This window comes from Acomys russatus, chromosome 30, assembly GCF_903995435.1.
Source record: "Acomys russatus chromosome 30, mAcoRus1.1, whole genome shotgun sequence".
Taxonomy (NCBI): Eukaryota; Metazoa; Chordata; class Mammalia; order Rodentia; family Muridae; genus Acomys; species Acomys russatus.
The window spans coordinates 24,925,345-24,940,445 of record NC_067166.1 but is presented as its reverse complement, the minus strand read 5'-3'; the positions used below and the strand labels follow the sequence as shown (position 1 = coordinate 24,940,445).

Sequence of the window (15,101 nt, the reverse complement as noted above, 5' to 3'; positions counted from 1 at the left end):
TTAACCAATACAGACAGGCAGGGGGCTGAAAAGCACCTTCAGGATCGGTCCCTGAATACCATTCCAAGGGAACTCTCCACACCCTCTTTCCCTGCTGCCAATTGAATGGAAAGCACCCCCAAATCTAGGAGAAGTAGAAGCCAAAGAAGAAGGCCACCAGGTCCCTGAATGACCTCTCACAAAACCACCTGATGTAAACACTTAATACAGGGAGAAGAAAACATCTGTAGTGATAACCATGGACATTTGGGGTTTGTGATATACTAATTATATGTTTTTATTTAAGATACGTTCCCTTTCGGATATGAAGTTACATGCTCAGAAATAAGAAATTGTCCAATGCTGTACATGCAGAGGAAGAAAAAAGAACTTGCTGAATTCAACAAAAGCTCCTCCATTTCCCACAGCATCACACCATTTTCTGCCTGTTTAGTCGCCTCCTATTCAGCTGTCATATTGTAAAACTTCTTGGCTTACATGGAGTGGCATTCTTCTCCTCTGACCTAAGTTGGAGCTTCTTATCAACAGCACCTATTTTCAGTTAATGCCATACTGTTGCAGCTCAAACCTTGAAACTTTATTTAAGTTCAGTACAATGTTTGCCCTGCACAGTTTAACTCTCAACTAAACTACTTGCTTTCTTTGAGAAAAATCTTTATGTCTTACGTGTATTTGCATCAGTTACAGCCCCCAAATGTGTCTCATATACAGTAGGTAAGTTCGCTGATGAAAAAAAAAAAAAGATGGGAAAAGTTACCTGCATGAAAAATAAACTCCACTAAATAAATAAATATGAACTCTACTCTTGCCTAATCCTGTTTTCCTAATTATGGCATATGAAAAGATGGCTCTAATGCAATGGCTCTTTGACACCAGATAAAATACAAACACTCTGAATTTATTTCCTCAGCTTAAAAAAATGAAGCAGTTGGTCTAAATTACTCATGTTAAAACAGCACTCTGGGGAACCCTAAGGTTTCCATAAAGTAACCTTGAGGGATTGTCCCAGACAACAAAGGGAGACCTACATGACTTAGATTCTTAAGCTCAGAATTAGCTATGTTTTTATTAATCAGTATACTAAGTGTCCAAATAATATTTCATATGAGAAAAGTGTTTCCTTCTCTACAAGAAAGAAAGAAAGAAAGAAAGAAAGAAAGAAAGAAAGAAAGATTGAAAATGTATGGTCCAAATAATTTCTAATGTCTCTTTGATTTCTAAACTTACATGATTCTATTTAGAGAATTTTATTTTAAATACTACATGCTTAGAAAGATAGATAAGATATAATCAGATATGTTATAACTTACAAAGAAGGTTGCCAGTCACCCACAACGCACATGAAATGAGTTGAGGAATAAAAAAACAAAGAAAGAGAAGCCCTTAGTAACTTCATATTATTTTTATTATTATTTCTATCCCTCTGGGTAACAGTCTCTCTATTAAATACAAACACTGAGAAATAATTTAGTACACTATTAACAACTCCGAAATCTATGTAAAAATTACTTTAGCAGACATCTTAACAACATACTAGAAAAGTGAGCACAATATTTTAAAACACAGACAAGTTTTGTTAAAACTTTTAATTGGGAGAAAGTGTAGGACAGAATCTAGGATTTGGCCCAGAAAGGCTGGAACACTGAAGTCATACTGGAATGTCATCTATATTAAGATGAAAGCCTCTAAGAAACAAACAAACAACCTCAGGTTATTGAGGGAAAACAGATTCAAGCCTGTTAAGTAAGAAACAAGTAGAAAAAAAAAACCTGTAAAAATAAAAAGATTCTGAAATGGCATTTCAGAAGTTTTCTGTAGTATGTGTCCCACAAATTGTTTCTACATATCACATTTAATCTGAATACCTCTATGAAATAAGCAATATGGTTAGCTTTACTTTATAAATAAGAAACTGAAAAGGAGCAAAGTTTAGCAGCAAACATATTTGACTGACTTCAGAGTTTGCATGCTTCACCACTATACTATAACCATCTCATCCTTTAAAGGCTGTTTCTGACTGCATGCCTCTGATAGTATGAAAATATACTAGTTGGTGGAGATAAACTGAATCAAAGAGAGTCTGGGCTCTATAATAATGCTTACATTCCAGTGGGAAAGGTAGGGAAAAGCAGGTAATTACATACATAAAGGATATATTGCGTCATGATGAAAAGAAAGGGGAAAAGGGCAGTTGAATGGACAGAAAAAGAATTATAAAGAGAATATATGAAGTGTTTGTGGTATTTGGAAATATCCTCTATAATAAACTATTTGGACTGCAAAGATAGCTCAGTTGATGAAATGTGCCTCATGCACAGTAAGGCCTTAGATGAAGTCCAGAAGCCATGAGCAGATGCAGTGTATGGCGTCACACACTTGTAACCTCAGTGCGAGGAAGGTGGGTAAAAGTGGGTCAGTGAGGCTCCCTGGCCAACTAGGCTAACTCACTTTGCCTAAGCCGATGAGGGACTCCATCTCAAAAGCTGACGTGTATGGCACCCAAGGAACATCTAAGGTTGACTGCTAGTGTTCACATGCATGTACACAAATGTGCACAGCTGCACACAAACATAAAATTTAGTCATATTTGAACAGAAGCCTACATAAAGTGAACGAGGAAGCAAAAAAGATGTACTGGTAAAAAGACCAAGTACAAAAAATTGGGGTAGGAGCATATTTGCACTATTTAAGAAACAGCAAGGAACAATGACTGACCAAGGGAAAGAAACAGAGTTACCATAAGATTAGAAAAGAGAACACCTGGCAGAAGCCCTTGCGCTCCACAGGCCACACCTGCATCCAGAAGCCCAGGTAAGACCCAGCCCCAGAACCAACTCAGCTTTCCCCAGCAGCACCCCACCCCATCTCCATATGTTGGCCCACAACTCTGGCAGAACCAGGTGAAGAAAATGAATAAAAAATACTCAACTGCTGAAAAATGGAAATAGAAACAATAAAAAACATAAACTGATGGAGTCCTGGAGATGAAAAAAATCTAGGTAAGTGAACAGGAATTACAGATACAAACACAACCAGCAAAATATAAAAGATGGAAGACATAATCTCAGCCATCAATGATACAATAGAAAAAAATGATACATCAGTCAAAATATTTAATCTAAAAACTCCTGACATAAAACATCAGGAAATCTGCGACACTATGAAAAAAAATCCAAACCTGAAAATAATAGGAATAGAAGAAGGAGAAGATTCCCAGATTAAAGACCCAGAAAACATTTTAAAACAAGATCATAGGAGAAATTTTTTCAAATGTTAAGAGGGTCATGCCTATAAAGGTACAATAAGCTTACAAAACACAAAACATTAGACCAAAAAAGAAAGTTCCCTTTGGCCACATAATAATCAACAAATAAAGAATATTAAAAGGTGCGAGGGGGAAAAGGCCAAGTAATATATAAACACAGACTTTATCAGAATTACACTTGACTTCTCAGTGGAGACGCCAAAAACCAGAAGGGCCTGGACAGATGTCTTGCAGACCTCACAGGCCCACAGATGCCAGTCCAGACTACTATACCCAGCAAAACATGCAATGGTTATACATGGAGAAAACAAGATATTCCATGACAAAGTCAAATTTAAACAATATCTGTCCTCAAATCCAGCACTACAGAAGGTACTAGAAGAAAAGCTTCCTCCTAAAGAGGCTAATTACACACATGAAAATGAAGGAAATAAATAATCTTACACCAGCAAAACCAAGAAGAGGGAAGTGGGAGCTCACATACGTGTGCACGCACATCCACACTACCACCACCACCACCACCACCACCACCACCACCACCACCACCATCACCACCACCACCACCACCACCATCACCACCACCACCATCACCACCACCACCACCACCACCATCACCACCACACCACCACCACCACCACTACCACCACCACCATCACCACCATCACCACCACCACCATCACCACCACCACCACCACCACCATCACCACCACCACCACCACCACCACCACCACCACCACCACCATCACCACCACCACCACCACCACCACCACCACCACCACCACCACCACCACCACCACCACCACCACCACCACCACCATCACCACCACCACCACCACCACCACCACCACCACCACCACCATCACCACCACCACCACCACCACCACCACACCATCACCACCACACCACCATCACCACCACACCACCACCAACACCACCACCAACCACCCCACCACCACACCACCACCACCACCACCACCACCACCACCACCACCACCACCACCACCACCACCACCACCATCACCACCACCACCACCACCACCACCACCACCACCACCACCACCATCACCACCACCACCACCACCACCACCACCACCATCACACCACCACCACCACCACACCACCACACACCACCAACACCACCACCACCACCACCACCACCCCCACCACCACCACCACCACCACCACCACCACCACCATCACCACCACCACCATCACCACCACCACCATCACCACCACCAACCACCACCACCACCACCACCACCACCATCACCACCACCACCATCAGCACCACCAACACCACCACCAACCATCACCACCACCACCACCACCACCACTACCACCACCACCATCACCACCATCACCACCGACCACCATCACCAGAACCACACCACCACCACCACCATCACCACCACCACCATCACCACACCAACCACCACCACCAACACCACTACCACCATCACCACACCAACCACTACCACCACCACCACCACCACCCCGCCACCACCACCATCACCACCACCACCACCACCACCATCACCACCACCACTACCACCACAACCATCACCACCACCACCATCACCACCACCACCACCACCACCACCATCACCACCACCACTACCACCACCACCATCACCACCATCACCACCACCACCATCACCACCATCACTACCACCACCACCACCACCACCACCACCACTGAATCATTAGTCATTAATGTGAAAACAAGATCCATCCTTCTGTTTCATACAAGAAACACACTGCAACATCAAAGATAGACATTACCTCAGGGTAAAAAGTTAGAAAAAGAATTTCCAAGCAAATAGACCCAAGAGGAGAGCTGGTGTGGCCATCCTAATATCTAACAAAATAGACTTCAACCGTAATTAATCAAAAGAGATGGAAAAGGATACTTCATACTCATCAGAGGAAAAATCCACCAAAATGGTGTCTCAATTCTGAATATCGATGCCCAAATGCAGGGGCACTCACATTCGTAAAACAAACATTACTAAAGCTTAAAGCACACACCAACCTTCACACATTGAGAGTGGGACACTTCAATATCTCACTCTCAGCAGTGGACAATCATGCAGAAAAAAAAAAAACTAAACAAATAATAGAGCTAACAGACATCATGACTCAAATGAACCTAAGAGATCTATAGAACATTTCACCCAAACATGTACCTCACAGAACTTTCTTCAAAACTGACTACATACTCGGTCACAAAGCAAGCCCCACCAGATACAAGAAAATTAAAATAACCCAGACCACCACAGATTAAAGATGGATTTCAACAACAGAAACAACCAAAAGTCTACAAACTCATGGAAACTAAACAACTCTTTACTGAATGATTACTGGGCCAAGCAGAAATAAAGGAAAAAATTAAAGACTTCCTAGAATTTAATGAAAATGAATGCAGAGCATACCCAATCTTATGAGACACAATGAAAGCAGTGCTAAGAGGAAAGTTCATAGCACTAAGTGCCTTCATAAAGAAATTAGAGATCGGGCTGGAGAGATGGCTCAGGAATTCAGAGCACTTGCTTGCTCTTCCAAAGGTCCTGAATTCAATTCCCAGCAATCACATGGTGGCTCACAACCATCTATAATGTAATCTGATGCCTTTCTTCTGGCCTGCAGGTACACATGCAGACAGAACACTGTATATATAATAATAAATAAATAAATCTTTTAAAAAAAAAAATAGAGATCGCATACTAGCAACTTAACAGCACATGTGAAAGCTCTAGAACAAAAAGAAACAAATACACTCAAGAGGAGTGGACTACCAGAAATAAACAAACTGAGGGCTGAAATCAGCAAAAACTGAAACAAAGAGAGTAATGCGAAGGATCGCTCAAAGAGCTGGCTCTGTGAGAAAAGCATCAGGACAGACAAACTCTCATCCAAACCAACCAAAAGGCAGGGAGGTAATATGCAAATTAACAAACTCAGAAATGAAAAGTGGGACTTGAGACCCTCTAAGTGACTGTGTGTAGTCGGCTGGGATGGTATCCATTCGTCTCTAGTTTCTTGTGGTTCACTATAATTTCAAAAAACAAAAAGTCATTGAAATACTTTAACTATATCAAATTTATTTGAACCAATTAAGAGTATTTTTCAGTGGTTCTATAATAATGCCAATACTTTCATAATAATAAATACTAATAGTTTAAAAACAAAAATTGTCACATGATACAATATGAATATATTCAATTCATATTGGAATAAAACACAATTACCACTACTACCATGCTTTGTCGCTTGTGTTTTGAAATTTTTTTAAAAAATTCATCTTTGGGGTCTGGAGAGATGGCTCAGTGGTTAAGAGCACTCACTGGCTAAGCTTCCATAGGACCCAGGTTCAATCCCCAGCACCCACACGGCTGCTCACAACTGTCTGTAACTCCTGCCCCACGGGATCTGACACTCTCACACAGACATACATGCATTAAAATACCAGTGTACATAAAAATAAATAACTTTTAAAAAGAAAATTCATTTTTTGTTGGTTTTTGAGACAGAGTTTCTCTGTGTAGCCTTGGTTGCCCTAGACTCACTTTGTGGACTAGGCTGGCCTCAAACTCACAGTGATCCGCCTGCCTCTGCCTCCCAAGTGCTGAGATTAAAGGTGTGCACCACCACGTCCGGCTCAAAAAATTCATTTTCTAGTTAAGAATTAATGTGATTTCAGAAATACCCCTTCTGAGTTGGCAGCTCAGTGGTCCCACACCCTGTGTGAACTGCACACTCAGGGAGCTTCAGTAAACGCCATGCAGCATGAGATCTGGCAGGAAATAACCTCTAGACTACACTGAGAAACTTTACAGAAATGCAGTTGATATTGAGCAAGGTGAAAACCTAGTCAGAGCCAGAGTGTGCAAGGAACCCCTGACAGCTTCCAAGCAGTTCACCCAACATCAGAAGGGGCAGCCCAGGAGTCTGTCTGGCACTCAACTGGATTCCTATAGGAACCAGTGGCATGGCCAGAATCTGTAATGTAATGTGTGAAAGATTGCTTATTGATCTGTAAACGACTGTTCATGGACACAGTTTGCATCTATAACCTGACTTTATAAAAGTCTGTCCCGCATGGTAGAAGGGGTGCTGGAGAGATGGATCAAGTTCAATTCCCAGCACCCATATGGTGGTTCCCAACTTCCCACAGCTACAGTTCCAGGGAATCTGATACCCTCTTCTGGCCTCCACAGGCAGAAAGCACACACATGATGCACAGACACAAATGCAGGTAAAACACACACACACACACACACACACACACACACACATATATATATATATATATATATAATACTTTTAAAAATATTGCTCAGAATTATGAGAGGCATCTAGGAATCTGAAAAAAACCTGAGAGAATGGAGTCTAAAACCAGCAATCAGGTGAGAGTTTATTCAGATGTAACAGCTACATCCAGCTTTCAAAACATCATATTAATTCCCTTTATTAAACACCCAATGTAAGGTCATTTTTGTCCTTTGTAATCATACTTTCTCTCTTTCATTCTCTATTTTTCTCTTTTTTTCTTCTTTTCTCTATTTTTCCTATTCCAAGTCCTTTGATAAGTTTTCACAAAGACCATAAATATCTGTTTTATGGGACCCTGTATCTTAATCTCCTAAAACTTCAGATAACTTAAGATTATCTGATTGCATTGCAGTGAATGAGTGTGCGTGTGCGTGTGCGTGTGCGTGTGTGTGTGTGTGTGTGTGATACAGGGTCTCTCTACATAGTCCTAGAACTCACTATGTAGAGCAAGCTGTTCCCATACTCAGAGATCCATCTGCCTCTGTTCCCAAGTGGTGGAATTAAAAGCTTGTGATACCACCCTGGCCCCTGACTGCATTTTTAAATGTTTCTTTTCATTCTACCTTTAGCCAATTATACACACACACACACATACACACACACACACACACACACACACACACACACACATACACCTTTTGTTCCACCCTTCTATTTACTTTTCTCTACTCCATATTTTCTGTTAATTCCATGCTGACCAATAGTCTTGCTCTCCTTTGTTCCTTTCTACTCATTCCCACAATAAATTATGTCCTCATGCACATCAATGTTTCTTTACTTCCTTAAGTGACAGGAGTTTAAAGAGCTTCTTTGACATTTGACTATTATTGCATGTTTATAGTGCACCTAACCTTTAATAGTGACTATTTTTTTTAAGCAGTATTAGACTCTATTAAAATAGTCTAAGCCTGGTTCTCTAAACACAAATCCAGTTCAAACTATTATAACACAGCCCCTCTATAACACTGCAAATACCTCCACTAAAAGAAGAGTGGAGGAAAATACCCAACAAAAGACCTAATCCTACCCAAGATACATGAGTCTCGATGCAAAAATACAAAATAAGTGAAAATCAAAGGCAATATGGCTCCTCCAAAATTAACTAAATGCACAACGATGTCCTCCAATGACAGCATAGTAGACAACAGCCCAGACAACGGATTCAAAGGTATTAAAATAATTAAAAATGTATTAAAAGAATTCAGGGTACACGAATAAACTCATGAGCAAATTCAAAGAGAAAACAAAAAAGGAGCTGAATAAAATATGTTACTCAGTACAGTTTGAATGTGGAATTCAAGAAAGAGAAATTCTAAAAATTATATACCTGAATTATCAGAAATGAAAATTTCAATAAGTCAAATAAAAAACTCCACAAGCAACCTCACCAATAGAATCAATCAAGGAGAGAACAGAGTATCCAGACTTAAAGAAAATGCAAAGGAATTGAAAAATTCAAACACTAGCAAAAACAAGTTAAAAAGAAAGACAATGGAACATTTGAGATATACAGGACACCATGAAAAGACAATGCCTGGGCATGAAGGGAGAATTCCATGCTAAAGGCATAGACAAATGTTCTCAAGAAAATCATAGCAAAAATGTCCCAAAGCTAAGAAAATACCAGCATTAAAAACTCAAAGAGACTTCAAATAAATAACTTACAAGTTGTGTCCTCAGGTGGTAGGGTGGGGAAGGGGGAGCGCAGTCGGACAAGAACAAGCCAAACACAAAATAAGCAGATGAGAAGAAATAACTAAGATGAGGATAGAAATCAATGAAATGGACACAAAAACAGCACATCTATAACATAACTGCTGAACCTAAGGCCCAGAGATAATAACAGAGAAGGGGGCAGAAAAACGGAAAGAGCCAGAGAAGTTGTAAATGGTATCCTAGAAATGTCAGAGAAGCTAGAGCCATGAAATCTCATCAACATGGCTGCTTATACAAGACCTAACAATGACATCACCAATAGATATGCTGACAGGAAGAGGAGAACCTCATGGAGTTCACTTCTAGGATGTGAACACAGGCAACTAAGGACAGCTGAGAGTGGAAGAAGTAGTCTTCTCCAGGGAAAAGTTCCCAAATTTATTCTCCAATGGCAAGTGGTGGTCAGCCCTGGGATCATACATACAAGTAACATCGTATGGACTGAATAAGTTATGTTTATATATTTAGAAATATACATACATATGTAATAATTATTAAAAGAAATAGAGATCAAAGATTGAATTTGAGAGAGAGCAAGGGGGTGCAATGGAAGGGTGGAAGGAAGAAAAGGGAAGGGGAAATGATGTAATTATATTTTAATTTCAAAATATATATATATATATATGTATTTTTTTTAAACAAGAAAGTGCTCACATACCTAACCACATTCTAAAAGTTCAGGAAAGATAAGGTAGAGAACATGTATACATTCACAAAGGACAAAATTTGCTTCTTTTTTTTTTTTCATTCAAAAAATAAAAGTAACAAACTTCTGTTGCCCAAAATGACTCAATAATTAGAATTTTAAATATTTTTCGCTTAATGACATATCATATAAATAAATTTGATGTTGAATATATCACCACTTCCTACCACACATGTTGTAGAGAATATGATTTTCTTTTGGGGGTGGGTGTTGAGATAGGGTTTCTCTGTATAGCCCTGGCTGTCTTGGAGCTCACTCTCTAGACCAGGCTAGCATTGAACTCAGAGATCCACCTGCCTCTGGCTCCCAAGTGCTGGGATTACAGGCATGCGCCACCACTGCAGAGAACATGATTTTCTAACTGTTTGCTAATTACTAGCAAAATATGAAGGCAACATATAGTCACTTTCAATTAGCCAAAAACTCAAAAATTACATGTTCCAAGTTCTGTTCAAGGTAGGTAATTGAAGATGTTCCCTCAACAAATAAGAATATAAAACCAGAAAGAAGAGTAGACCTAACAGGAAAAAATCTTATGACCATGGTAGTTCAAGAAATTAACCACTAGGCTTCAAGAAAATTGCTTCCACTAACAATGGAATTATATACCCCAAGCAATAAATATAAGCAAATACATAATACTAGCCAAATGGTAAAGAAATTGTAGCCCCCACCCCTATGAAAAACAACAAAGTCATTATAAACTGGAAAAAATGGAATGAGATATCCATGGTCCAGATAAAAGCAGAATTAAATACAGTACTGTTTCAAACCACTGCTTGGCAATAGTGTTAGAAATTTTGTCATTTGGTGCAGAGACTCTAACATTGAAAGTGTGAGAAGACTTTATCGTACAATATTAGTAGCTAAACAAAGGACTTGTGCCCATAATCCAAGATCCTGGGAGGCTAAGGAAAGAAGGATATATATCAACATGGGCTACGTAATGAGTTCTAGGTTAGCTGGGCTACAGAACGGATTAAAAGTAATAATACCTACAAAGTGAGGATTAAAAAAAAAACACTTGTAAGCACATTCCATTTGATTAAAGAGTAAAATAACCCAAAAATAGGAACAAAGGGGAAGTTATTAAACAGAGAAAAAGTGAATGAGAAGGTAGTTATTTACATAGTCTCAAAACATCTGGCCACAAATTCCTTATTAATTGCCAAGGAGAAAGTATTAATAAGTCTGGAAGATCACATCTTAGTCATGTAAAAAATTGTAATTTCAACTAAAAAAAGTCAAACAGAAACGTGTTTACAGATGAGAAGAAAACAAGAGACAGAAAGTCCTCATGAATCATGAGAAGAGGATGACTTGTGCCATCTCAGTCACAGAAAAGGTTCTATCTTCAACCTTTTCCTCAATTTTGACCCCCCCCAAAAAAATTGTGCCTTGCACAATTTCACAGTCAGTTGTATTAATGATACGTGGTACTTCTTCCAGGATTGTTTTTTTTTCTAAATTTCAAATATATTCCCAAATGCTACTGGACATTTTCAACCTTTATGTTCTCAAGGTGGTACCAATTGTTATCCAGAAGTTTTCTCTTCATCTTCTCTGGTCCAGCACTTACCTACCCCTCCTTCTGAACTAGTAACAGTCATACACACTTTTATCCAACAGGTAACGCTGAGCCATTTCCAACTACTTTCTCCTATTGATCTCACATCCAGTTCAATTCTGCTTTAAATTTAAAGATATTATTAAGCTCCTACTTTGTATTAGCTGCCTTCTCGTATGCCTGAGGATGAAAGATTTAATAGTCTACAAATCTGTTTTCTCACCAAAACACGATTCAGATTCATTCTCTCTTCTCTGTTCCCAGTGCCATAGTCTTTGAGTTGCCCTTTATTACCTTTTAACTCCTATATGTTTGAATTCATTGTATTACTAGCCACTCTATTTCCTGAAATCTGATAAAGAAGAAGGTTTTAATTTTTCTATATCTCAAATGTGCTTATTTCATCAATCTATTAAAAGTAGCAAAGGCAGAGTTAATATAAATGTCAAATACGAATGAAGGACTTGGTCGATGATTCACAGCAATGTTTTCTATGATAATTAACATTGGGGGCATTTTAACTTTAAAAGCGTTTTTGTTTGTTTTTTAAACTCCCAGGTAACATGTCAGACTAGAGGCTGCCTCTATGTGAGCCCATGAAGGAGAGTCACAGAAATCAAAATAGACGTTATCCCAAACAGAGAAATCGAGGAAATGCTTTGCAAATTCACAGAAGAAGTGAAAAGGAGAAAGGAAAGAGGGGGCAGAGGTGAGGAGAGAGAGAGAGAGAGAGAGAGAGAGAGAGAGGAGAGGAGGAGAGAGAGAGAGAGAGAGAGCAGATTCAGTAAAACAAGCTCAGCCCTCTGGCTCTTTGCAGGAAGGAGAAGAGTAAAAAGCTACTTCAAAGGTAAAGCAAACAGAAGCAAAGCGGGAGAGTCCTGTTTTCCAGACAAGCCCACCATCCTCCTAAGCCTCCAATCCAGTGATAAGGTTCAGCGGGTCAGTGATTCCTTAAACGGACAGGTTAGTGTCAGGCAGAAACCTCATTTCGTCAACTACGTGACTTGGGGGTAATTGATAAACAACATCCTCAGAATCTATTGTTTAAAAAAAAAAAAAGCAATCCCTGGAGCCCAAGATTAAGCAACATGCACAGGCTGGTGATGTTGGCATGCAACAGCTCTGCAGAAAGGGAATGCCCCAGAAAGGAAAATGAGAGCCAGACATTGATGGCAAAAGAGTTCATGTGGCAGAGGGCAGACTTGGTCCGGGAAGTACATAAGAAGAGATAGACCCATGTCTTGGGCCAAGAATAGATCTAACTGGAATTTCCTAGCTCTAAACTTGAGGCCAGAAAGAGTATCAAGTTCTAGAGCCACCTATCTGTCATTCATTTCTGCTGAGCCCGAGAATGAAATTTGAGGAATACATATGATACACATAGCAGCATCCCTCCACCAGGAAGCCTTGAGACCGTAAAGACAGGTCTTCCACTTATACTCATCTCAGTGCAACACCCAACACACTTGGAGATACCACCCAGCTGAAATAACCACCCCAGAAGTATAATCTCAGGAGCTTCAGGAAGATGAAGGTTTCTGCATACTCTACACAGCGCAAAACTCACTGTGGCCAACAAAGGCACCTGAAAGCCGAAGTCGCTGAGAAGATGGCTCTGGCTGACATCAGATACATGTCCATGCTCAACAAGAGCATAAACCAAGGTCAAATGTACCCACATACGCTTCTATAAATATAACTCACAACATCCAATCAATTTGTGAGCACCCAAAGAGAAGCTGCTACAACACCATATCCCTTGATTCTTTTTCCTGTATATTTATCAGGATTTTACTTTACTGTATTTTTTTAAATGTGCATGTGTTGTTCTTCTTAATATATTCCTCTAATTTTTTTCATGTATTTTTTTTCCATTTGGGCAATTTTTCCATGTTCTTTACTTTTTTTTTTTTGACCTGTATTATCTACCCATTCTCTATATTTAGTAATATTTTTACTTTATTTTACTATTTTTAAATACTCTTGCCAGACGTGGTGGCACACGCCTTTAATCCCAGCACTTGGGAGGCAAAGACAGGCAGATCTGAGTTCAAGGCCAGCCTGGTCTACAAAGTGAGTCCAGGATACCCAAGGCTACACAGAGAAACGTAGTCTTGAGAAAACAATAAAACAAAGAAAAAAACAAAAAAAAAAAAAAACAAAAATAAATACTCTTATTCTTACTCCATTTTTCATAGTCATCTACTTTTGTTATTTAAACTCTTTCAGCGGAGGGAAGTATTTTCTTTCTTTCTTTTTCTTTTCTTTTCTTTTCTTTTTTTTTTTTTTTTTTTTTTAGTTGCAGGATCACCCACTCCCTTTACTTCTTTTTTTAAAAAATATATTTTATTAATTTATTCATATTACATCTCAATTGTTATCCCATCCCTTGTATCCTCCCATTCCTCCCTCCCATTTTCCCCTTATTCCCCTCCCCTATGACTGTGACTGAGGGGGATTACCTCCCCCCTGTATATGCTCATAGGGTATCAAGTCTCTTCTTGGCGACCCTGTTGTCCTTCCTCTGAGTGCCACCAGGTCTCCCCCTCCAGAGGATGTGGTCAAATATGGGGCACCAGAGTTCGTGTGAAAGTCAGTCCCGACTGTCCACTCACCTGTGAAGAATGCCCTGTCCATTAGCTAGATCTGGGTAGGGGTTCAAAGTTTACTGCACGTATAGTCCTTGGCTGGTGCTATAGTTTGAGCAGGACCCCTGGGCCCAGATCCGGAAGTATTTTCTTTTCTTTTCTTTCTAATGTCTTTCTCTCTTCTCTTCCCTTCCACAACATTCTTCTCTACTCCCCTTCTTTCTCCTTTCATCTATTTAGCGTTATTTCTCTTCTTTTTTCCCCTTTCTCAGTCTCCTTCCTGTTAGGTAGGCCTAAGTAATTTTGAACTTCATAACACATAATAGTTTTTGCATTTCCACTATTACTATCATTGATGACATATTAGTGAACTGTTACTGATTATAAAAATACATCTTATATAGTTTGACATCATTCCTACACAGTGGTTCATTTTCACCTTTCCAAGTCTTATTGAGAATTGAGCCCTCAGAAGTAAGCTTCTCTCTCTCTCTCTCTCTCTCTCTCTCTCTCTCTCTCTCTCTCTCTCTCTCTCTCTCACACACACACACACACACACACACACACACACACACACACACACACAGAGAGAGAGAGAGAGAGAGAGAGAGAGAGAGAGATGTTCAAATTATAACACAGAAATGAAAAACAACCAAGCATATGTCTTCAAGTACTGAACTCAAAGGTACTCACATGGGTGAAATGTCACACGAAGATTTCAACATTTGTGCTTAAGAACTGGTCAGTGAGATGAAGTGAGTATGAAAATAAGCAGAAAAGTTAAAACCAGGCTTTATAGAGGGAAGTCAGCAACATGGACGAAAATATCAACAGAGGAGATGACAAAAATGAACAATGTGGATGAAAAAAGTTAACGACACAGAAATTTTAGCTAGAAAATTTAGATTTTTAAAAGAAATATAGACA

At 39.5% G+C, this 15,101-nt stretch overlaps 1 protein-coding gene across 1 annotated transcript in view; it reads right to left on the bottom strand.

Moving 5' to 3' along the window:
* Nucleotides 1-15,101, bottom strand: part of Adamts6 (ADAM metallopeptidase with thrombospondin type 1 motif 6) — a 255,251-nt gene that overhangs the window by 226,127 nt on the left and 14,023 nt on the right. The gene's annotated exons all lie outside the window — the stretch shown is intronic.